At 44.0% G+C, this 24397-nt stretch overlaps 2 long non-coding RNA genes across 2 annotated transcripts in view; one reads left to right on the top strand and one right to left on the bottom strand.

The window, feature by feature from the left end:
- Positions 1-3614: 3614 nt before the first annotated feature.
- LOC128593583 (uncharacterized) lies at positions 3615-21165 on the bottom strand. Its single transcript, XR_008382381.1, has 3 exons — positions 21039-21165; positions 19506-19645; positions 3615-4106 (listed from the first exon to the last, which is right to left on the bottom strand). It is a non-coding gene; the product is annotated as an uncharacterized LOC128593583 (long non-coding RNA).
- Positions 21166-22020: 855 nt separating this feature from the next.
- The window catches only part of LOC128593584 (uncharacterized), a 66443-nt gene continuing 64066 nt past the window's right edge, over positions 22021-24397 (top strand). Inside the window, exon 1 of the long non-coding RNA XR_008382382.1 lies at positions 22021-22054. This is a non-coding gene — a long non-coding RNA (uncharacterized LOC128593584). The remainder of the gene's footprint in view (positions 22055-24397) is intronic.

Raw genomic sequence — 24397 nt, 5'->3', positions numbered from 1 at the left:
TCCTGGAAGAGGTGGTCTTAGGGGCATGAGGAGCCTTTCGTGGCAATCCACATGGATGGAAGCTGACACAAGGTCCAGGTGTGCTGCCAGCTCAGCAGGCCATGCACAGCAGAAGGATAGGATGGATAGGTGATTTGTACACAGTTCAGAACCCTGAGCATCTGGCAGTAGATCTAGATTTTATCTGGGGCAGTTCTGGAGCAGGGTATCATGTTGGCCCAGTTGTGAGGTAGGTGGTCTATGAGGAGGGTAGGGAGGAATAAGATTTATGAAAGAGCAAGTTCATCAGCAGTCAACCTTCCCACAGAGCAACCTCCAGGCCCAGATGGCTTCACCTGTGAATTCTAATATGCTTTTATGGAACAAAGAGTTCCACTCTCTCACATACACACAGATCATAGAAAAAGAGAGAACTACCCAACTCATTCTGTGAGGCAATCATAACCTTGACTCCAAAACCTGATAAGGCAAATGCGAAAAAGTACAGAGCAATCTCATTCATGAAAAATGGATCCAAAACTCCTACATGAGGAGGCAGGTGGATTGCATAAGCTCAGGAGTTTAAGACCAGCCTGAGCAAGAGTGAGACCCTGTCTCTACTGAAAAATAGAACATGATATCTCTGCCATCCAACTGGTTTTGCCTTCCTAATCTTGCTGATTTGGGTATGGCTTGTATAGATTCTGAGTTCACAGGAAATAGTGATTCTCCAAGATTCTCATTTTATACAAACCATGCAAAGGGAACATGATAAGGGCAAAGGAATTCTAAGAGTAAGGGGATGATTATTATATTGGGACTAAAATCACAATGTGTTTTTGTTTACTTATAAAACCAGTGTGGGGGTGGTACCTGTGGCTCAGTGAGTAGGGCGCTGGCCCCATATACCGAGGGTGGCTAGTTCAAACCCAGCCCCAGCCAAACTGCAACAAAAAAATAGCCGGGTGTTGCGGTGAGCGCCTGTAGTCCCAGCTACTCAAGAGGCTGAGGCAAGAGAAATCACCTAAGCCCAAGAGCTGGAGGTTGCTGTGAGCTGTGATGCCACAGTACTCTACTGAGGGCAACAAAATGAGACTCTGTCTCAAACAAAATAAAACAAAACCAGTGTGGGCCGGGCACAGTGGCTCATGCCTGTAATCCTAGCACTCTGGGAGGCTGAGGGGGGTGGACTGCTTGACCTCACGAGTTCAAAACTACCCTGAGCAAAAGTGAGACTAAAAATAGAAAAACTGAGGCAAGAGGATCGCTTGAGCCCAAGAGTTGGAGGTTGATGTGAGCTGTGCCGCCACAGCACTCTACCCAGGGCAACAGCTTGACACCCTGTCTCAAAAAAAAAAAACAATGTGCATAGCACTCTGGAAGTCTGAAGTGGGTGGATTGCCTGAGCTCAGGAGTTTGAGCCCAGCCTGAGGAAGAGCATGAGTGAGCAACAGCTATTCTAAAAACAATAGCTGGGCACTATGGTGGGCTGGGCACAATAATCACTTTGAGCCCAAGAGTTTGAGGTTGCTGTGAGCTGTGACACCACAGCACTCTTCTGAGGGCGACAAAGCGAAACTCTGTCTTAAAAAAAAAAAAACAAAAAACCAAAAAACCCACAATGTGGATAGAGACAAAAAGCATAAGTATTTAAGAAAAATAAAGTACAAGTTTTTTTTTTGTTTGTTTTTTGAGACAGAGCCTCAAGCTGTTGCCCTGGGTAGAGTGCTGTAGGATCACAGCTTACAGCAAGCTCCAACTCATGGGCTCAAGCGATTCTCTTGCCTCTGCCTCCCAAGTAGCTGGGAGTACAGGCGCCCACCACAACGCCCGGCGATTTTTTGATTGCAGCTGTCATTGTTTGGCGGGCTCGGGCTGGATTCGAACCTGCCAGCTCAGGTGTATGTGGCTGGCGCCTTAGCTTCTGGAGCCACAGGCGCCAAGCCTAAAGTACAAGTTTTGAACAACAACAACAACAACAAATAGAAAAAACTAGCCAAACATTGTGGCAGATGCCTGTAGTCCCAGCTACTCTAGAGGCTGAGGCAAGATCACTTGAGCCCAAGAGTTTGAGGTTGCTGTGAGTTATGATGCCACAGTACTCTATGGAGGGCTTTGCCTCAAAAAAAAAAAAAAAAATCCTACACGAGTAACACACTGAATCTGGCAACATACAAAAAAGACAATATAACACAAAAGAGCTGGGTTTCTCCCAGGAGTGCAAGATCCATTCAGTATTGGAAGACTCAGCATAATCTATCACTTTAACACAAAAAAGAAGTCCTACTATTCTCTCTATGCTTGGAGATGAAATTCAAGATCTATTTGTGAGAAAAATTCTTGGCAAACTAAGAATGCAAGGAGACTTCCTTGCTCTGACAAAGAGTATCTGTAAAACATTATATATAGTGGCAGAATGTTGAAAGCTTTCCCTGTGAGTATGGAATCATGAGAAGGATACCTATTATCACCACTTCCAGTATGGTTCAAATTGTACCATGGGTCCTGGCCAGGGAATTAAGGCAAGAAAAAAAAGGGAGGGGATATAAATTTGTAAGGAACAAATAAAACTGTCATTATTTAATGATGATACAAAAGTAAAAAAAAAAATTAAGGACTGGTGTAGTGGCTTATGCCACTAATCCTAGTACTTTGGGAGGCTCAGGAAGGAGGATTGCTTGAGGGCAGGAGTTCAAGACTAACCTGAGCAACAGTGAGACTCCTTGTCTACTAAAAATAGAAAAATGAGCTGGGTATCATGAGATTCTGTCTCAAAAAAAAAAAAAAACAAAAACAAAAAGTCCAAGAATCCATACATAAATTACTAGAATGTGGGAGCTTAGCAAGGTTGCTGAATATAAAAATCAAAATGCAGGCCAAATGTAGTGGGTCATGCCTGTAATCCTAGCACTTTTAGGGGGCCAAGGCAAGAGGGTCATTTGTGGCCAAGAGGTCAAAATCAACCTATGAAACATAGTGAAACCCTCATCTCTACAAAAAATAAAAAATTAGCTGGGTCTGGTGGCACGTGCCTGTAGGCCCAGCTACCCAGAAGGCTGAGGCAGAGTTGCTGGAGCTCAGGAGCTGGAGGCTGCAGTGAGCTATGACAGCACCACTACTCTCCAGCTTGATTGACAGACTCTCTTAAAAATAAAATTCAGTGGCCATTCTTCCTTTGGGATGTCACGGGGTACTGTTCTTCCTTCCCACCCACACCCCTACCCCCGCCATCTTCTCCTTTCTCACTCCCTGGTCTCTCACTCCTTGCTCTCTGCTCTCTCATCTCTTCCCCTCTCATCCCTCAAATATAAAATAAATTAATACTTTTATGTCCTAAAACATTAAAGAAAACCCCTACTTTTATATCCTAAAAAAAAAAAAAAAAAACTACTGCATTTTAACTATTTTTTTTTTTTTTGTAGAGACAGAGTCTCACTTTATTGCCCTCGGTAGAGTGCCATGACGTCACACAGCTCACAGCAACCTCCAGCTCTTGGGCTTAGGCGATTCTGTTGCCTCAGCCTCCCGCGTAGCTGGGACTACAGATGCCCACCACAATGCCCGGCTATTTTTTTTGTTGCAGTTTGGCGGGGACCAGGTTTGAACCCACCACCCTTGGTATATGTGGCCGGCGCCCTACCCACTGAGCCACATGCACTGCCCTAACTTTTATTTATTTTATTTAAAAAAAATTTTTTTTTTGAGTCAGAGCCTCAAGCTGTCACCCTGGGTAGAGTGGCGTGGCATCACAGTTCACGGCAACCTCCAACTCCTGGGCTCAAGTGATTCTCCTGCCTCCGCCTCCCGAATAGCCGAGATTACAAGCGCCTGCCACAATGCGTGGATATTTTTTTGGTTGCAGCTGTCATTGTTGTTTGACCAGCCTGGGCTGGATTCAAACCTGCCAGCTCAGGTGTATGTGGCTGGCGCGTTAGCCGCTTGAGCCACAGGCGCTGAGCCAGTTTTATTTTTAGAGATGAAATTTCCATCTGTCATGTAGGCTGAAGTGCAGTGTTCTGTTGTAGCTTACTGCAGCCTCCAACTCCTGGGCTCAAATGATCCTCCTGCCTCACCCTCTGGAGTAGCTGGGACTACAGATAACATCCAGATGCATTTTAAAATTCTAGCTGTAACAGAAAATGAAATAATGAAAATCATTTATAGTAACATCCCAGTAAAACTATCAAAGCCCCACCAAACCCAGGGCTCTGACTCCTCAGGAGGTAGAACTGATTCACACTCTAAAAGCAGGGGCCAAACCACAAAAGTCCATGAGCAAATACAAAGCCAGATAGCTGGCTTGTGTTTTCTTCTGCTTGTGGTGTCTATTTTCCTTTTCTTCATTTAGTCTTTGTTGCAGTTAACCCCATGTTTTTATCACAAGTTGAAAGGTCATTTTAAAGGCAGAAAGAGGATAGCTCACACTGGCGGCAATTGCCCAATAGTTGCCCCCAGGAAGTTGGGTCCCTCGTGTCTGCCCTGCTAACCTCTGGCTTATCCAGAAGGCTCTGTACCACTAAGGATCTTCTTAGACAGTGGTCCCCTCCAGAAACAGCACTTATTGCTTTCACAATTTTTAAGCTGATTTAGATTCTAGACTCATTTAAGGCTGAGTTGTTTCTCTGCCCCCAAAGTAGGCCCATATATGTGCCCTGTTAGAACAAAGAGTTAAATCTGTGACCCAGGCCCTGCCCTGTGAAGCAGTTCCTGGGTTCTGGATGGAAACAGGTTGTTGGAGAGATTTGAGCCTTGTAACATCATCCAGGAACTTGTTTTAAGGAAGAGGGCTGCGAATTTAAACTAACGCCAGGCATAGGCTATGTGTAAATTACAGGCTGAATTTGCAGCAAGAAGTGGCAAGGCAAGTTAGACCTACACCCCTCCCTGATGTTCAGGGTCCCTGTGCAGTGGCAATTATTAAGATGGAGACCCCCCCAAGTTGAGCAAGATGGCGGCCGAGTAACAGCTTCCCTGCAACTGGGCACCGTGAGTCTGGGGAGATAAGACTCCAGGCATCTTTGGCCGGTGGGATTTGCCTATAATCATCCTTTTGAGGATACAGGGAGTCAGCAAGGGACTTCTGGACCCCAAGAAGAGGACAAAAACAGTGGAAAACTGGCAAGTGGTTGCGTGTGTTCAATCAACCTAATCCCGCCGGCAGCCGTGAGTACAAGCAGCAATGAGACCACAAACTGGAAAGGCCCTACCTGTGAACAGTTTCCGTGTTTTTGGAGTTGGCACTCAGTTGAACTGCCTTGGGGAGAGCTTGAGCAGGAGTGGGGAGAACTTTGGGAATTGTCTAGAGCCCCAGACTGAGCCGCTGAGCAGGACAGAGCTAATATTTGGCTGTGGGCCACAGGGAGCCACTGTGAGAGAACTGCCCTGGCAAACTCCGCCCTCAAGGTCGCAGAGCAAGGATCTGACAGGAGCTAGTAACCTAGTGACTGAGCAGCCTAAAAGCGGGGACTGAGCTGCCTTATAGCCTTAATCCACAGGGGCAGAGTGACACTGGTTTTGGCACACTGTAGCCTCAGGCTGTTGCCCTGGGTAGAGTGCCATGGCGTCACAGCTCATAGCAACCTCAAACTCCTGGGCTTGGCACCACCCGGACTTCCATAAGAGCTGCACCGCGACCCACGACCTGCGCCCGCCAGGCCTCAACATGCCCTGACCAGGAACTGCAGGAGCCGCACAACCCTGCGTCCTCCCTCCTGTACCCTCCCCTGCCTCCACACTGTCCCACTCGTCTGGCCAGGGACTCTGGTAGCCGCATGCCCTCTGGAGCCCTCCCTACCTCTGTGCAGAGCCCTTCTCCTGGCCAGAGACTGCTGGAGCCTTGGGCTCTCTGTGCCAAAGTCATTGGGCGCCAGACACTCCCAGAACTATGCGCACCACCTCCCGCACTGTTGCTGCATCTGGGTGTGTCACACTCTGGAGCTGCTTCCACAACCAGAACACCTGGCTGGGGCAGCCCCAGAGGAACTACACAGGGTCACTCCCTACAAAGACCCAGCAACAATAGAGTGATCCTGCTGGGGTCTAATCTTGGAGACACACCTCCCCAACTCTGAGGACGGCCAGAGGCAATGGTGAAAAACAATCATGAGGTGAAATCAACAGAAAAACTCTGGCAATATGAATAATCAGAGTACAACAACTCCCAAAAGGATCAATAAGGCAGACACAGCACAAGATCCCATGCACAAACAAATAGCTGAGATGTCAGAAATCAAATTCAGAATCTGGATGGCAAATAAGATCAAATTAGAATTCCAAGCAGTAACCCAAAAGATATCTCAAGAATTCAACGAATTCGAAGACCAAATGACCAAAGATTTTGACACATTAAGAGAAGAAGTTGCAGCCCTCAAAGATCTGAAAAACACAGTAGAATCCCTCAGTAACAGAATGGAGCAAGCAGAAGAAAGGATTTCTGACACTGAAGACAAAGCTTTCGAACACTCCCAAACTCTCAAAGAAGAAGAGAAATGGAGGGCAAAAACAGATCACTCTCTCAGAGAGCTCTGGGATAATTTGAAGAAAACCAATATTCGTCTTATAGGGATCCCCAAAAGCGACGAAGGGGCTTCACAAGGCACAGAGTCCGTTCTCCATGAGATTATGAAGGAGAACTTTCCAGACATGCCAAGAGATTCTAAATTTCAGATACCTGACAGTTTCAGAACTCCAGCATGACTCAACCCAAATAAGACATCCCCCAGACACATCATAATCAATTTCAATAAAATTAATATGAATGAGAAAATTCTGAAAGCAGCCAGACGAAAGAAAACCATCACCTACAAGGGGAAGAATATTAGAATAACTGCAGATCTCTCTGCTGAAACCTTTCAAGCTAGAACAGGATGGTCATCGACTTTTAATCTCCTAAAACAAAATAACTTTCAACCCAGGATCCTGTACCGAGCTAAACTGAGTTTCATTTATGACGGAGAAATTAAATACTTTAACAACATTCACATGTTCAAGAAATTTGCCATAACTAAACCAGCTCTCCAGGATATTCTCAGACCCATCCTTCAAAAAGACCAGCGTAATCCTCAACCACAAAAGTAAACCCACCCAGAAAAGTTTGACCAAATTCCAATTTCCACAGTCGCAAAAGGATTAAAAATGTCCACCGGACTCTCAAAAGGCTTATCAATATTCTCACTTAATGTGAATGGTTTAAATTGTCCTCTAAAGAGGCACAGGTTGGCTGACTGGATACAAAAACTCAAGCCAGACATCTGCTGCATACAAGAATTGCATCTTACATTAAAAGACAAATATAGACTCAAGGTGAAGGATGGTCATCTATACTCCAGGCAAATGAAAAGCAGAAAAAAGCAGGCATTGCAATCCTATTCACAGACACAATAGACTTTAAACCAACCGAAATAAGGAAGGATAAGGATGGACACTTCATATTTGTTAAAGGTAATACTCAATATGATGAGATTTCAATTATTAATATTTATGCACCCAACCAGAATACACCTCAATTTATAAAAGAAACTCTAACAGACATGAGCAACTTGATTTCCTCCAGTTCCATAGTAGTTGGAGATTTTAACACCCCTTTAGCAGTGCTGGATAGATCCTCCAAAAAGAAGCTAAGCAAAGAAATTTTAGATTTAAACTCAACCATTCAACATCTGGACTTAACAGACATCTACAGAACATTTCATCCCAACAAAACTGTATCACATTCTTCTCATCAGCCCACGGAACATACTCCAAAATTGACCACATCCTAGGCCACAAATCTAATCTCAGCAAATTTAAAAAAAAAAAAAAGAAATTATTCCTTGCATCTTCTCAGACCATCATGGAATAAAAGTTGAACTCAATAACAACAGGAACCTGCATACCCATACAGAAACATGGAAGCTAAACAACCTTATGCTGAAGGATAGATGTATTATAGACAAGATTAAGAAGGAAATCACCAAATTTTTGGAACAAAACAACAATCAAGACACGAATTACCAGAACCTCTGGGATACTGCAAAGGCAGTCCTAAGAGGGAAATTTATATCACTGCAAGCCTTCCTCAAGAAAACGGAAAGAGAAGAAGTTAACTTAATGGGACATCTCAAGCAACTGGAGAAGGAAGAGCACTCCAACCCTAAACCCAGCAGAAGAAAAGAAATAACCAAAATCAGAGCAGAATTAAATGAAATTGATAACAAAAGAATTATACAACAGATCAATAAATCCAAAAGTTGGTTTTTTGAAAAGATCAATAAAATAGATAAACCTTTGGCTAACCTAACTAGGAAAAAAAGAGTAAAATCTCAAATTTCATCAATCAGAAATGGTAACGATGAAATAACAACAGACCCATCAGAAATTCAAAAAATCCTTAATGAATACTACAAGAAACTCTACTCTCAGAAATATGAAAATCTGAAAGAAATTGACCAATACGTGGAAGTATGCCACCTACCAAGACTTAGCCAGAACGAAGTGGAAATGTTGAACAGGCCTATATGAAGTTCTGAAATGGCATCAACTATACAAAATCTCTCTAAAAAGAAAAGCCCAAGACCAGATGGCTTTACGTCAGAATTCTACCAAACCTTTAAAGAAGAACTAGTACCTATATTACTAAACCTCTTCCAAAATATAGAAAAAGAAGGAATATTACCCAACACATTCTATGAAGCAAACATCACTTTGATGCCCAAACCAGGGAAAGACCCAACAAGAAAAGAAAATTATAGACCAATATCACAAATGAATACTGATGCTAAAATACTCAATAAGATCCTAACAAACAGAATCCAACAACACATCAAAAAAATTATATACCATGACCAAAGTGGGATTTATCCCAGGGTCTCAAGGCTGGTTCAATATAAATCTATAAATGTAATTCAGCACGTAAACAAACTAAAAAATAAGGACCATATGATTCTTTCAATTGATGCAGAAAAAGCTTTTGATAATATCCAGCATCCCTTCACGATCAGAACACTTAAGAAAATCAGTATAGGGCAGTGCCTGTGGCTCAGTGAGTAGGGCGCCGGCCCCATATGCCGAGGGTGGCGGGTTCAGACCCAGCCCCGGCCAAACTGCAACAGAAAAATAGCCGGGCGTTGTGGAGCGCACCTGTAGTCCCAGCTGCTTGGGAGGCTGAGGCAAGAGAATCGCGTAAGCCCAAGAGTTAGAGGTTGCTGTGAGCTGTGTGACGCCACAGCACTCTACCCGAGGGTGGTACAGTGAGACTCTGTCTCTACAAAAAAAAAAAAAAAAAAAAAAGAAAATCAGTATAGAAGGGACACTTCTTAAACAAATAGAGGCCATCTACAGCAAACCCACAGCCAATATCGTACTGAATGGAGTTAAATTGAAATAATTTCCACTTAGATCAGGAACCAGGCAAGGTTGCCCATTGTCTCCATTGCTCTTTAATATTGTAATGAAAGTTTTAGCCATTGCAATTAGGGAAGAAAAGGCGATCAAGGGTGTCCACATAGGGTCAGAAGAGATGAAACTTTCACTCTTCACAGATGATGTGATCGTATATCTGGAAGACACTAAGGATTCTACTACAAAACTTTTAGAAGTGATCAAGTAATACAGCAATGTCTCAGGCTATAAAATCAACACCCATAAAGCTGTAGCCTTTATATATACCAACAATAACCAAGCTGATAAAACAGTCAAGGACTCTATTCCTTTCACAGTAGTGCCAAAGAAGATGAAATATTTGGGAGTATACCTAACAAAGGACGTGAAAGATCTCTACAAAGAGAACTACGAAACTTTAAGAAAAGAAATAGCTGAAGATGTTAACAGATGGAAAAACATACCATGCTCATGGCTGGGAAGAATCAACATTGTTAAAATGTCTATACTACCCAAAGCAATATATAATTTTAATGCAATTCCTATTAAAGCTTCATTGTCATATTTTAAAGATCTTGAAAAAAATAATACTTTGTTTTATATGGAAGCAGAAAAAACCCTCGATTAGCCAAAACATTACTCAGCAATAAAAACACAACAGGAGGAATCACGCTACCAGACCTGAGACTGTACTATAAATGGATAGTGATCAAAATAGCATGGTATTGGCACAAAAACAGAGAAGCAGATGTCCGGAACAGAATAGAGAACCAAGAGATGAATCCAGCTACTTACCGTTATTTGATCTTTGACAAGCCAGTTAAAAACATTCAGTGGGGAAAAGATTCCCTATTTAACAAATGGTGCTGGGTGAACTGGCTGGCAACCTGTAGAAGACTGAAACTGGACCCACACCTTTCACCATTAACTAAGATAGACTCTCACTGGATAAAAGATTTAAACTTAAGACATGAAACTATAAAAATACTTGAAGAAAGTGCAGGGAAAACTCTTGAAGGAATCGGCCTGGGTGAGTATTTTATGAAGAGGACTCCCCAGGCAATTGAAGCAGTATCAAAAATACACTACTGGGACCTGATCAAACTAAAAAGCTTCTGCATAGCCAAGAACATAGTAAGTAAAGCAAGCAGACAGTCCTCAGAATGGGAGAAAATATTTGCAGGTTATACCTCCAATAAAGGTCTAATAACCAGAATCCACAGAGAACTCAAACGTATTAGCAAGAAAGGAACACGTGATCTCATCTCAGGGTGGGCAAGAGACTTGAAGAGAAACTTCTCTAAAGTAGACAGATGCACGATCTACAAACACATGAAAAAAAGCTCATCATCCTTAATCATCAGAGAAATGCAAATCAAAACTACTTTGAGATATCACCTAACCCCAGTAAGAGTAGCCCACATAACAAAATCCTAAAACCAGAGTTGTTGGCGTGGATGTGAAGAAAAGGGCACACTTCTACACTGCTGGTGGGAATGCGCACTAATACGTTCCTTCTGGAAGGATGTTTGGAGAATAAATACTTAGAGACTTAAAAATAGACCTGCGATTCGATCCTATAATTCCTTTACTAGGTTTATACCCAGAAGACTAAAAATCACAATATAACAAAGACATCTGTACCAAAATGTTTATTGCAGCCCAATTCATAATTGCTAAGTCATGGAAGCAGCCCAAGTGCCCATCAACCCACAAATGGACTAGCAAATTGTGGTACATGTATACCATGGAATATTATGCAGCCTTAAAGAAAGATGGGAGACTTTACCTCTTTCATGTTTACATGGATGGAGGTGGAACATATTCTTCTTAGCAAAGTATCTCAGGAATGGAAGAAAAAGTATCCAATGTACTCAGCCCTACTATGAAGCTAAATTATAGCTTTCACATGAAGGCTATAACCCGACTATAGCACAAGACTATGGGGAAAGGGCCAAGGAAGGGGAAGGGAGGGGGGAGGTTAGGATGAAGGGAGGGCAATGTGTGGGGCCACACCTATGGTGCATCTTAGAATGGGTACAGGCGAAACTTACTAAAGGCAGAATACAAATGTCTACATACAATAACTAAGAAAATGACGTGAAGGTTACGTTGAACAGTTTGATGAGAATATTTCAGATTGTATATGAAACCAGCACATTGTGCCCCTTGATTGCACTAATATGATTTAACAATTAAAAAAAAAGAATTTATAAAATAATAATAGTAATAATAATAATAAATAAATAAATAAAAAGATGGAGACCCCTGGGGGGCAAGTGACTTTTAATCCAGTTCAGATATTGAGCACCTCTGTGAAAGGCTTAGGACAGTAGCTGTTTGCTAACAACTTCAGCCAAAAATGCTGCTGTTGACTGGATGTGGCATCAGCGGCCCCTTCAGGCTTTGACTTTAGGAGTAGTGATTGAACAGCTCTTCGTGGGAGGCACCCAGATCAAGTAGCAACCAACACAATCAATGGGGAGAGAAACTAAGCACCCAAAGCAGTACAGAGCTAAACTGTGACACTAGGAAAACAGAGCTGGTAGGAAGGTAGAGTTGCTATTCTGGGGATAAGGCTCTTTGCTGGGGTGACATTTAAGCTGAGACCTGAAATGAGAAAAGGGACTGGCAGAGCAAAGCAGGAGAGCAAAGGGAAAGCATTCTAGGTAGAGGGAACTACAGGCTCTGAGGCAATGTGAAGGAGCTTGGTGTGTTTGAAGAAATAAAACTGGCTTGTGTGAGTGGGGAACAGGGCACACTGGGGAGCACAGTGGGGTGTAAGAGCTAGAGCAGGTAGATAGGGCCATACAATGTCTTAAGCCTTGGAAAGGGTTTGTATTTTCTTCTCAATAAAATATGTCTTTTGAAGGGTTCTCAGTAAGGGAGTTCCATGATTGGATTTGTCTTTAGGACACCATGGGTTGTGGGGGTAAGTGAAGAGCAGACGCTGGGAAGCTGCTAGGAACCATGGGTGCTTGGCATTGCAGGTCTAAGTCGCAAGAGTAGGAAGTCACTCTGGGTATTCTAAACTGACAGGGGTTAATATGGGACATTAAGAGCTTACTGGATGAGCTGAAAACAATGGGCTGGGATCCAGAAATGCCTAAGGCACTAAAAAGAGTCCAAGCCAGGAAAGTAGGGGTCAGGAAGCCACCACTGGCATTGCTGAGTTCAAGAATGTGCAGCTGCATGGTGAACAGGGGTCAGAAAACATGACCACTGGTACAACGGCCTTGTGCCCAGAAAACCAAGGCATGAACATGGCACACACTGGGAAGAATGTATTAATGCGCCTTACTCCAGCCTCCCAAAATAGGAATCTGACTGAAGAAACCAGTTACCAGGAGTCTGGGAAACAGAAGCAGAGGAATTGCAGGAAAAGAAGGCCCAGTCCATCCCTCTTCCTAGTGCCAAGAAAGGGAGAAACACTTCTGAATGATCTGACTTGATATGTCCATGGAGTAGGACGGGAATTAAAGGTGGCCTCTGGGGCTCTGGTTTGGGGGGCCTCGGAGAGGTGGCTGAAAGAAAGAAGACAAACCATGAGGGCAAAAGGTCCAGGGTTCAGCAAGGCCCAGGCAGTGATCTAGAAGCTCAGAACTGCTCTATAGTTTGCTCTATAGCCCTATAGTTTGCAGGGTGGTGGAAACGTTTCTACAGCTCATTGATCCACAAAGATAGAAATCAATTAAAGTCTACTGACTGAAAAATAATTCAGGCTGGGATTTTTCTAGGAAAAAAAAAGCACCAAGCACAACTCCTCCACTGGCTCTATTAATAAAATGTAAAGCCATCACCAATAAACAACAAGTATGAGATACGTACATTGAATCTGTTAAACAGGGAAGAGGGAAGTGAGGAAAACGGACAGGAAAAGAAGAAAATGACAAACTATGGGGAGAAAAGGAAAGGCCTAGGAGAGACCTACAGACCAGGAGGGGAGAGCGAGTGCAGAGAAAAGCAGGGGCAATGCAGCAGCAGTCAAAGAAAGGGACTCCAGTAATTTGGTTCTTTCTCTCGTAAATAAAAACAATTTAGTTCACTGTGTATTAGGCTTCTGGAAGCAGTCTCCAAATTGTTGCCCAGTCATGGATGTGACCTGTAATTGACCTTGATCATAGTGATGAGACATGGTCTGCTACATCCCCACCCAACTTTGAGTGATGAACTCTTATTGTACAACACTTGCTGGAAGGTAGAGTAGGTAATTTTCATCTCTAATTGTTTATTCTCTCCCTTGCCTTGCCTAAGGTAACTTTTTTTTTTTTTGAGACAGAGTCTCATTTTGCCACCCTTGGTAGAGTGCCGTGACGTCATAGCTCTCAGCTATTTCAGACTCTTGCCTCAGTCTCCCCAGTAGCTGGGACTACAGGTAACTGCCACAACACCTAGCATTTTTTTTCAAGACAGGGTCTCACACTTGGTCAGGCTGGTCTTGAACTCACTTTGGCCTCCCAAAGTGTTGGGATTACAGGTGTGAGCCACCACACTGGGCCCTAAGATAGCAAATATTAACTAATGAGTGTGTACTCTCCTTCTCCTTTCTTCATACTCACATAACATTAGCTAGTTAAGGCTCAACGCCTGTGGCTCAAGTGGCTGAGGCGCCAGCTACATACACCTGAGTTGGCGGATTTGAATCCAGCCCAGGCCAGCCAAACAGCAACAACGGCTGCAACCAAAAAAATAGCCGGGCATTGTGGCAGGTGCCTGGAATCCCAGCTACTTGGGAGGCGGAGGCAGGACAATCGCTTGAGCCCAGGAGTTAGAGGTTGCTGTGAGCTGTGACATCACAGCACTCTACTGAGGGCAACATAGTGAGACTGTCTCAAAAAAAAAGAAGACCCCACCATCAATAGGTTCATATAACAGATATAGCTAATAACATGAAGATTTATACATTATGTTTATTATGTAATATTAATATACAAATTACTAAATTTGGACCCTAAAAATATCAGATATAGGATGAAGAAATATGATTTAAGAACTATACGGGCAGGACACAATGGCTCACCCTGGTAATCCTAACACTTTGGAAAGCTGAGGAACGAGGATCCTTGAGGCCAGGAGTTTGAGACCTGCGTGAGGAACATAATGAGACTCCATCTCTACCCAAAAAAAGAAAAATTAGCCAGGCATGGTAGCCTCAGTTACTTGGGAGGCTAAGGCAGGAGGAATGCTTGAACCTAGGAGTTTAAGTTTATAGTGAGCTATGACACCATTGCACTGTAGCCCAGGCAACACAGCAAGACCCTGTCTCAGAAAAATCAAAAAACAAACGGGCAGTGCCTGTGGCTCAGTGAGTAGAGTGCTGGCCCCATATACCAAGGGTGGTAAGTTTGAACCCAGCCCCGGCCAAACTGCAACAACAACAGCAAAAAATATCCAGGCATTGTGGCAGGAGCCTATAGTCCCAGCTACTTGGGAGGCTGAGGCAACAGAATCGCCTAAGCCCAAGAGCTGGAGGTTGCTGTGAGCTGTGACACCATAGCACTCTACCGAGGACGACAAAGTGAGACTGTCTCTAAAAAAAAAAAGAAAGAAAAACAAAATAAAAACCAGGGTGGCGCCTGTAGCCCAAGGAGTAGGGTGCCGGCTCCATATGCTGGAAGTGATGGGTTCAAACCCAGCCCCAGCCAAAAAAAAATGCAAAAAAAAAACCCAAAAAGCAAAATAATAACCCCACACCTAGAGACAGGTGAGCTAGCAGTGGCTGGTCTGTAACTCTGTACACCAAAAGATATAAGTAGTAATAAACCTTGCTATATAAACTCACTGCTAGACATGCCTACCTACTCCAGGCAGAAGCCAGAAGTGGAATGGTTATATTTTCTCACCCATAAGCTTCTACACAGAATGTAACAGTTTGAAGAAAAAAGGGATAAGCAGAGACCAAGGGAAATTATTACTTAATGTGAGCAGCTCTATAAAACATCCCTATCTGCCTGTAACACATATAGCATTGTTACCTGCTAACTACTGGATTAATATATTAATCCAAAGGCATTTATTTCAACAGGAAATCATCTTTCATGTAGTTTGGGACAAGCAATCCTCTTCGCTTCCTTCACATTATAAACTAATTCCAAGATTGATGACTTTTCATTGTTTGAAATAAATTTTCTAGAACTATGTCTAATTTACAGATATTTTATTTGCTTGCTAACGTGGAAATTAATGTCACTCAAAAATTCTTAAGGAAAAGTAAGCTAAAACTTAAGAGTTCCCAGAGTTTGACTTCTTTAAGACTCTGACAACACTATTTTTCCCAGTGAAGAAGCATCTTCTGATCCTCCCTAACCCCAGTTAAAGTAAATAACCACCTAACACCTAGTATGTTCCAGACCCTGAGTGCTCAGAACCATGGAAGCTACGAAAATGTAATTGGAGAGGAAACGTTCAGGTCCCCAGAAGCTTCCGACCCAGTTAACTATTTTAAAATTAAAATAAGAGACAGCTGAGTAGTAAATTAGGCTTACTATATGCTGAGGGGAAACAGGAGACCAGGGAAGAAATTCCTTTTAAGTGGAGGATCTGGCAAGCATTGAGGTAGAATCTGAATGGAGTGGAGTGGTGGATTGATACGAGAAAGGTACCTCTTCATGGAGGGATAGAAGCTGGAGGGGCATATTTGCCATAACAAAGCTTCTGAGGCCACATAAGTGTGTGTTGGGGGTTGGTGGGTGGTCAGAATAGAGCAGGAGGGAGAGAGAAAAATACTAATAGAAGGAGAGATTTATTTAGCACCCATTCCATGCCAGACATACTGTACATATTATTTTAACCAAACTTTACAACACTCTTGAACAGTAATGTTCCCATTTTACAGATGAAGAAATTGGCCTAGGAAGGTTAAGAAACTCACTTAAGATCATTTAGCAAGGCCAGGCACAGTGGCTCATGCCTGTAATCCTAGCATTCTAGAAGGCTGAGGTGAGTGGATTGGTTGAGCTCAAGAGTTTGAGACCAGCCTGAGCCAAAGTGAGACCCCATCTCTACTAAAAATAGAAAAACTGAGGTAAGAAGAGTTTGACATTGCTGTGAGCTATGACACCACAGCACAGCACTCTAACCAGGACGACCGTGAGACCCTGTCTCAAAAAAAAAAAAATCATTTAGCTAGTAAATGGTGAAATAAATAAAATCCAGGTCAGGGCGGCACCTGTGGCTCAAGGAGTAGGGTGCCGGTCCCATATGCCGGAGGTGGCGGGTTCAAACCCAGCCCCGGCCAAAAACCACAAAAAAAATAAAATAAAATAAAATCCAGGTCTAATTTCAAAGCTCCTATTTTTTCTGCTATGCCATGTTTCCTCAAAGCCCAGTTAAGGATTCTGAACTATTTTATAGGCATAGGTGATAGAGGAAGAAAGTGTCACCAGATACTTCTGTTCAGATCAGGCCCACTGTGTGTCCAGATTGGGTTGGTTCTTTCTCTTCTGGGAACAAGAAGCAAATGAGACACTGTTCCTGACCTTAAAGAACATTGTGTACTTTTGTGGAAAAGCAGAAATATTAATGGACACATTTGTTATAAGTACAATGACAGCAGTTTCATCAGAGTACTATGAAAATACCCTTCCAAGGAAAGCTGCCTGGAGATGTCATCTGGTTGATTTGGAAGAAGATTATAAAGTTGAGGGAATTAGAAAAGCTTGTTTTAGGCAGCTGAAAAACAAAAGTAGGAGCTGTCCTGGTGCATATATCCGGATGTAGCAGAAAGGAAATAAGGCCAGAAGGCTTGAAAAGGCATTACTGGGGGCAGCACCTGTGTAGGATGTAGGATGCTGGCTCCATATACCAGAGGTGGGGGGTTCAAACCCAGCCCCGGAGGAAAAAAAAAAAAAAAAAGAAAAGGCATTACTGAGGAGCTGGTCTATTCTGAAACCATAAGTAGCCACTGAAGACTTGGATCAGGGCAGTTGATAGGGTCATATGCTAATGTTAAGAAAATTCTGGGGGTGGCGCCTGTGGCTCAGTGAGTAGGGTGCCGGCCCCATATGCCGAGGGTGGTGGGTTCAAACCCAGCCCCGGCCAAATTGCAACAACAACAAAAAAAAAAAATAGCCGGGCGTTGTGGCGGGCGCCTGTAGTCCCAGCTGCTCGGGAGGCTGAGGCAAGAGAATCGTGTAAGCCCAAGAGTTAGAGGTTGCTGTGAGCTGTGTGATGCCACGGCACTCTACCTGAGGGCGGTATGTGAGACTCTGTCTTTACAAAAAAAAAAAAAAAAAAAAAAGAAAATTCTGGAGTGCCTGGGGGAAAGAGGGTTAGAGGCAGGTAGAGCAGCAGCTAGTTGGCAAAAACTTAGGTGGGAAAACCAGGGCCTACATGAGGATCCAGTAGCAACAAGGATGGAGAAAAGCTGGATATGAGAAATATTTAGGAGGTCAACTCATCAGGATTTGGAGGCTACACGTAGAGAATTAGGCAGTGAAAGGTGTCAAGGTGATTTCCAAATTTTGGTCCTGAGCAGCTGGATGTCCCTGGTAAGAGCAACTGCTGGAGGAAGCAGGTATAGAGTAGAAGGGATGGAAAGGATGCAGTCAGTTAGGCCCGGTGAGTTTGAGGTGCCTGCAGAACAGCACACAGGGCAACTGAGAATAGTGAGACATTGCATTTAGATACAGGTCTGGGGACAATCCAGACTAGATACAGAGGTTTAAGAATGCTCAGTATGCTGGTGTCAGTTAAAGTCTAAGAGTGGATCAGATGAACCAGGAGAACATGCAGAACAAGAATGGCAAGGAAGAAAGGCCAAAAGCAGCAGGATTAGGGAGAAAAAGGAAAGAGCAGTGAAGACAGCCAAGGTAGGAAGCCCAGGGATAGAGTAACAGGTGACATCAAGTATGAAGGGACAAGTAAACAAAGTCAGAAAAGTCTGCACCTGTGTGGGCACAACACAGTGTTGCCGACGGAATGTCTGGTAGACCGCTAGGAGACACAGAGAGATGAAGACTACAAACACAGATCGGGTCTCAGGGTGCCTACCTGAGGACAAAATAAGGCAATGGCTCAAGGGAGACACAAGGTCAAGAAACCCTTTTTTTTTTTTTTTTTGAGACAGAGTCTCACTATGTTGCCCTGGGTAGAGTGCCATGGAGTCACAGCTCACAGCAACCTCAAACGCTCGGACTTAAGCAATTCTCTTGCCTCAGCCTCCCAAGAAGCTGGGACTATAGGAGCCCGCCACAATGCCTGGCTATTTTCTGTTGCAGCTGTCTTTGTTGTTTAGCTGGCCTGCCACCCTTGGTGTATATGGCTGGTGCCATAACCACTGTGCATGGGTGCCGAGCCAAGAAAGTCTTGGGGTTTTGGGGGGGTTTTTTAGACAGAGTCTCACTTTATCACCCTTGGTAGAGTGCTGTCGCTTCATAGCTCATAGCAACCTCCAACTCCTGGGCTCAGGTGATTCTCTTGCCTCAGTCTCCCGAGTAGCTGGGACTACAGGCGCCCACCAGAATGCCCGGCTATTTCTTTGTTGCAGTTTGGCCAGGGCTGAGTTCGAACCTGCCACCCTTGGTATATGGGGCCGGCGCCCTAACCACAGATGCCACCCAAGCCTTGTTTTTTTTTTTTATTTTTTGGCCGGGGCTGGGTTTGAACCCGCCACCTTCGGCATATGGGACCGGTGCTCTACCCCTTTGAGCCACAGGCGCCGCCCACCAAGCCTTGTTTTTTAAAAGCCAGAAGAGACTTAATCTGAAGGAGAAGAACCAGCAGCAAGGGCCAAATGGCAGGGCACTGACAGAAGCCAAGCGATAAGGAAGGGACCTTGAGGAGTGAGATGGGATGCATGAGCACAGGTTTTTGAAATGTGGCTTGGCAAGGGCTGCACCACATGGCCTGAGAATGGAAGGGGCTTTCTGTTAGTCAATTTGCAGAGGAAAATGGGTGCAACTGGCACGTGAGTAAATGAATTCTAATCCCCTCAATTTTCTTGAAGTAGAAGGAAGGGAATTGGGCTAGCAGAGGGGACTAGGAAGATGGAAGCAAGGATATTTATCAAGATTTTGAGGAAAGTAATTTGGAGAATTATGCTGGTCAAAATGGTGAGTGTATGTGTGGGGGGAGGGGATAGTTAGGACAAGTAAAAAGAACTTTCAAGTGACATTAAACACTCAGCTAATGCTGGAGACAGGAACAAGTCATGACTAAAGTCTACATACTTGAGTGGTTTTTCCTCCAGTAGATCTCAGGAATTTCAGAAGTTATAAAGACAGAAGTGAGTCAATCCAAGGGTGAAGTTCTATCAGACATAAGCAATACATGTAGCTAAAGATGCTGGTGATCACCATGGACTTCTAGTCTGAGAAAGGAAGAAAGAGGGATTAGAAATCTAAAGTCTCAGGTCAAAATAAACAGATAAGGGGAGAGATGGTGTGAGAAATGGGGGGGCAGGATATTGGGAGTTTAAAATTCTGGATGTGGTGCTATTCTTAGGATTAAGACAGCAGCTAAAAAGAAGTGGAAATGAAGGTAACCAGAGTTGCAAAAGTCAAAATATAATGAAGCTGAGGTAACTAAAGTCAACTAAGGATATGGCATGGCTTAGGTGACAGAGGAAGACTTTAAACAAAGCACAGGTCTATTTTTTTTTGGAGACAAGAGTCTCACTATATCATCCTCAGTGAAGTGCTGTAACCACTTTGCTATGGGCACCAAGCCCAAAGCACAGGTCTTGATGCAGACAAAGAGGAGATATAGAGCTTGCCCCCAAGGGACAGCATTAGCCTCAAACCATGTCAGGGTTAGCACTGCCATTGGTATGATTTTGTCAGAAAATCACTAGGAAAAGATTCAGGCAACCCAAGATTGCTTTTTTTTTTTTTTGAGATCAAGCCTCAAGCTGTTGCCCTGGGTAGCGTGCCGTGCCATCACAGCTCACAGCAACCTCCAACTCCTGGGCTCAAGCGGTTCTCCTGCCTCTGCCTCCCAAGTAGCTGGGACTACAGGCGCCCGCCACAACGCCTGGCTATTTTTTGGTTGCAGGTCGTTGTTTGGCGGGTCCGGGCTGAATTCGAATCCACCAGCTCAGGTGTACGTGGCTGGTGCCTTAGCCACTTGAGCCACAGGTGCCGAGCCAAGATTGCATTCTTACTACAATGACAATGCCATTTAAGCAAAATAGTGCAGGGACACTCCTAATGCATTCCTCAAGTGGTAAATGGGCTATCAGGATTTAGGATATAACAGAATACAATAATGCCCTCTTGCTCCACCCCGATCCTTTTAATTCCCCAATTTAAAATTGTACATGAGGCAGCACTTGTAGCTCAGTGGGTAGGGTGCTGGCCACATACACCAAGGCTGGTGGGTTCGACCCTGGACCAGGCCAGCTAAAACAACAATGACAATTACAACAACAACAAAAATAGCCAGGCATTGTGGCGGGCACCTGTAGTCCCAGCTACTTGGGAGGCTGAGGCAAGAGAATCGCTTAAGCCCAATTTCAGGTTGCTGTGAGCTGTAAAGCCACAGCACTATATTTAGGGCGACAGCTTGAGACTCTCAATAAATAAAAAAATAAATAAATAAATAAAATTGTACATGATATAAGGAAGAATTGTGCACTAAAAGAATGCCAAGTAACTTTGGTAGCAACTTTGTACTGGAAGGTGGTTCATTGGAACATAGAGAACAGAAAAGACTAATTAATGTGTCTTCCTCTTTCCTTGTCTCACCATTTCTGGGTTGCTCACCCTGAGTGGCAGCTATTGAACTCAACATGACAATGCCCCTGTGAAGTCTTCTGGAGTCTGCCCTCTCAGGCCAAAAGTCCTCTGTATAACAAAGGAAAAAAGCACCAGTAAGGAACTACCGTTTCCCCGAAAATAAGACAGTGTCTTATATTAATTTTTGCTCCCAAAGATGCGCTAGGTCTTATTTTCAGGGGATGTCTTATTTTTCCATGAAGAATACGGTACACATTTATTGTTAAGTGAAAATAAAGGAAATTTATTACCTGTATACAGTACGGTAGTACGGTAGTTGTCAACACAAACCAGACAAACTGTGAATCCTACCTTCAGTCATCATGAAGGCGGCCGTGAGCATCAGGCAGTGTCACCAGAGACAGACCGGCACTCACCACCTTTGCCGTGTCCGGTCCACTCTGATCCTCCTATTCTTCTACATGCATCTGAGAAAGTCTCTTCCTCTCTCCCGCCCCGCGCTCACCGCTCACTCCAACCTCTGCTCAGCCTCCACACAGCAGTGACGTCAGGACTCCGGGTAACGTCACTGGTTGCTAGACGCCGGGGCGGCCCTAGCAACCAGTTTACGGTAAATTAATTTTCATTCCGAGACAGAGCCTGGGGGGGGCCTTATTTTTTGGGGGGATGCCTTATATTTCACCCAGAAGGAAACTTGTAAGTAGGTCTTATTTTCGGAGGATGTTTTATTTTCGGGAAAACACGGTAGCAACTGGATCATAGATATGGAAACACTTCCAAAAGGAGCTCCGATGTTGACTAGCACAGAAAACACAACTGGTCACTTAATTTCACTTCTAATGGACAATAATTTACCACCTTCAAGAGAAAAAATAAATCATCACTAGGCTCAGCGCCTGTGGCTCAAGTGGCTAAGGTGCCAGCTACATACACCAGAGCTGGCGGGTTCAAATCCAGCCTGGGCCTGCCAAACAACAATGACGGCTGCAACCAAAAATAGCCGGGCATTGTGGCAGGTGCCTATAGTCCCAGCTACTTGGGAGGTGGAGGCAGGAGAATCGCTTGAGCCCAGGAGTTGGAGGTTGCTGTGAGCTGTGTTGCCATAGCACTCTATCCAGGGTGACAGCTTGAGGCTGTCTCAAAAAAAAAGGGGTGGCACCTGTGGCTCAGTGAGTAGGGCACCAGCCCCATATACCAAGGGTAGCGGGTTCAAACCCGGCCTTGGCCAAAACTGCAACCAAAAAATAGTCGGGCGTTGTGGCAGGCGCCTGTAGTCCCAGTTGCTCGGGAGGCTGAGGCAAGAGAATCGCCTAAGCCCAAAAGCTTGGAGGTTGCTGTGAGCCGTGTGACGTCATGGCACGCTACCGAGGGCGGTAAAGTAGACTCTGTCTCTACAAAAAAAAAAAAAAAAGTCTGACTATTAATGAAGTCTCATCTACCCTAAGAAACTAAGTGAACACTAATGCCTCTCTATAAGCATTAGCCTTCAAGTCAGCACTGCCTAATGAAAAGCACACAGAAGCTGAGATGTGAGCAGGAGCCAGGTCACCAAGGAACAAAGTTAAGGAACTAGAGCCAGTCCTGGCAAGTACAAACACTTTGTCCTCTTTCTTAATAGTATTTGCACAACTGATATGGGCATTTTACTTACCGTTACTGATTGCTACAACCCCTGAAGACTGGCATTCCTGTTTTATAGCTGAGGAAATCAAGAGTTAAGTGAACAAAAGAGCAAAACCTTTTTTGGTTTCACAGATAATAAATAGCAGGTCCAGGGACCTGAACCAAAGTTGTTATGACTCCATAGTCTACTCTTCCCACTAATGAACTTCACCTGCCAAGTACCTTTGCAGCTAGCTGTCTACCTTCCAAGGCCTGAACTCCAAAACAATTTCTACTACTAATCTCCAAGTTCAAGAGGGAACTTGGAATAAGGAGTGGCTCATAAAAAACAAAAATTTTGAAAGTAGAATCTAAAGTTAAGAACCAAGTGCTGAGAAAACCTCTGCTGTCTTCAGTAGCAGCTTCAATGTAATTTGATTTTCAAAGACTAAAACAGCCCTTTTATCCTGAGTACTGTGAGCTCATCCCGAATATTTACAAATTTACCAACATACTTTACTTACTCCCTTTTCATACAGTAATTAACATTTTAAAAAGCCATGCAATGAATTAGGCCCTTCACATTTTGTTCAACATTTAAGTTAGAGTTGAAACGTCCCTTTCCCATGAAGCCCTTTACTGTACTAGGCTAGGCTAGATCTTTTATCCCCAAACTGTCTGCTTCTTCCTAGGACTTCTGCAACTGAAAATTAGGTAGGCCTGCGGCTCAGTGGGTAGGGTGCCGGCCCCATATACCGAGGGTGGCAGGTTCGAACCTGGCCCGGGCCAAACTGCAACAAAAAAATAGCCGGGCATTGTGGTGGGCCCCTGTAGTCCCAGCTACTCAGGAGGTTGAGGCAAGAGAATCACCAAAGCCCAGGAGTTGGAGTTGCTGTGAGCTGTGACACCACAGCACTCTACCGAGAGCAATAAAGTGAGACTCGTGTCTCTAAAAAAAAAAAAAAAAGAAAATTAGGTAAATATTTGTTAACTACCTATTCATAGCTGATCTCCCTTCTAGCCTGTAGACTCCATGGAAACAGGCGTGTCTGTCTTGTTCACAGCTGTATCTATCCTGGGCTTTTCATTGCATGCGGCAAATGGTAAATGAACAGCTGGGCTCACTATGAGAGAAGGTACTGCCCTTTTTTAAGCCCTTCCTGTTCCACCATACTCACCTGCTTTACACACACAAATATGCAAGTCAACTTCCTGCATTTCAACACTGCACTAAGTGTGCCATGAAAACAAGTATGGCTATGAAAGTTAATCATGGATAAAAGAAGAATTTTCAACTCATTCTGTTCAACTGTGCATTCCACATTCCTTAGATGGGTAAGTAGTAGGAACAACTGTAGTACAAATAAATTGATTTAGCATCTCTGGAGGGGCACTGTATTAGCAAAGTAGGGGAAAAAAAACATAGGCTAGGCTCAGCAGCTGTGGCTCAAGCGGCTAAAGCACCAGCCACATACACCTGAGCTGGCAGGTTTGAATCCAGCCTGGGCCCGCCAAACAACTATGACGACTACAACCAAAAAATAGCCGGGCATTATGGCGGGTGCCTGTAGTCCCAGCTACTCGGGAGTCTGAGGCAGGAGAATTGCTTGAGCCCAGGAGTTGGAGGTTGCTGTGAGCTGTGATGCCACAGCACTCTACCCAGGGCGACAGCTTGAGGCTCTGTCTCAAAAAACAAACAAACCAAAAAAAAAAACAGGTTATTACTAAAGATTTCAACTTTTCCTTTTTTTTTCTGAGACAGAGTTTCACTTTATTGCCCTTGG

Source organism: Nycticebus coucang, chromosome 9, assembly GCF_027406575.1.
Source record: "Nycticebus coucang isolate mNycCou1 chromosome 9, mNycCou1.pri, whole genome shotgun sequence".
Taxonomy (NCBI): domain Eukaryota; kingdom Metazoa; phylum Chordata; class Mammalia; order Primates; family Lorisidae; genus Nycticebus; species Nycticebus coucang.
This window is presented reverse-complemented; position numbering and strand designations above follow the sequence as displayed.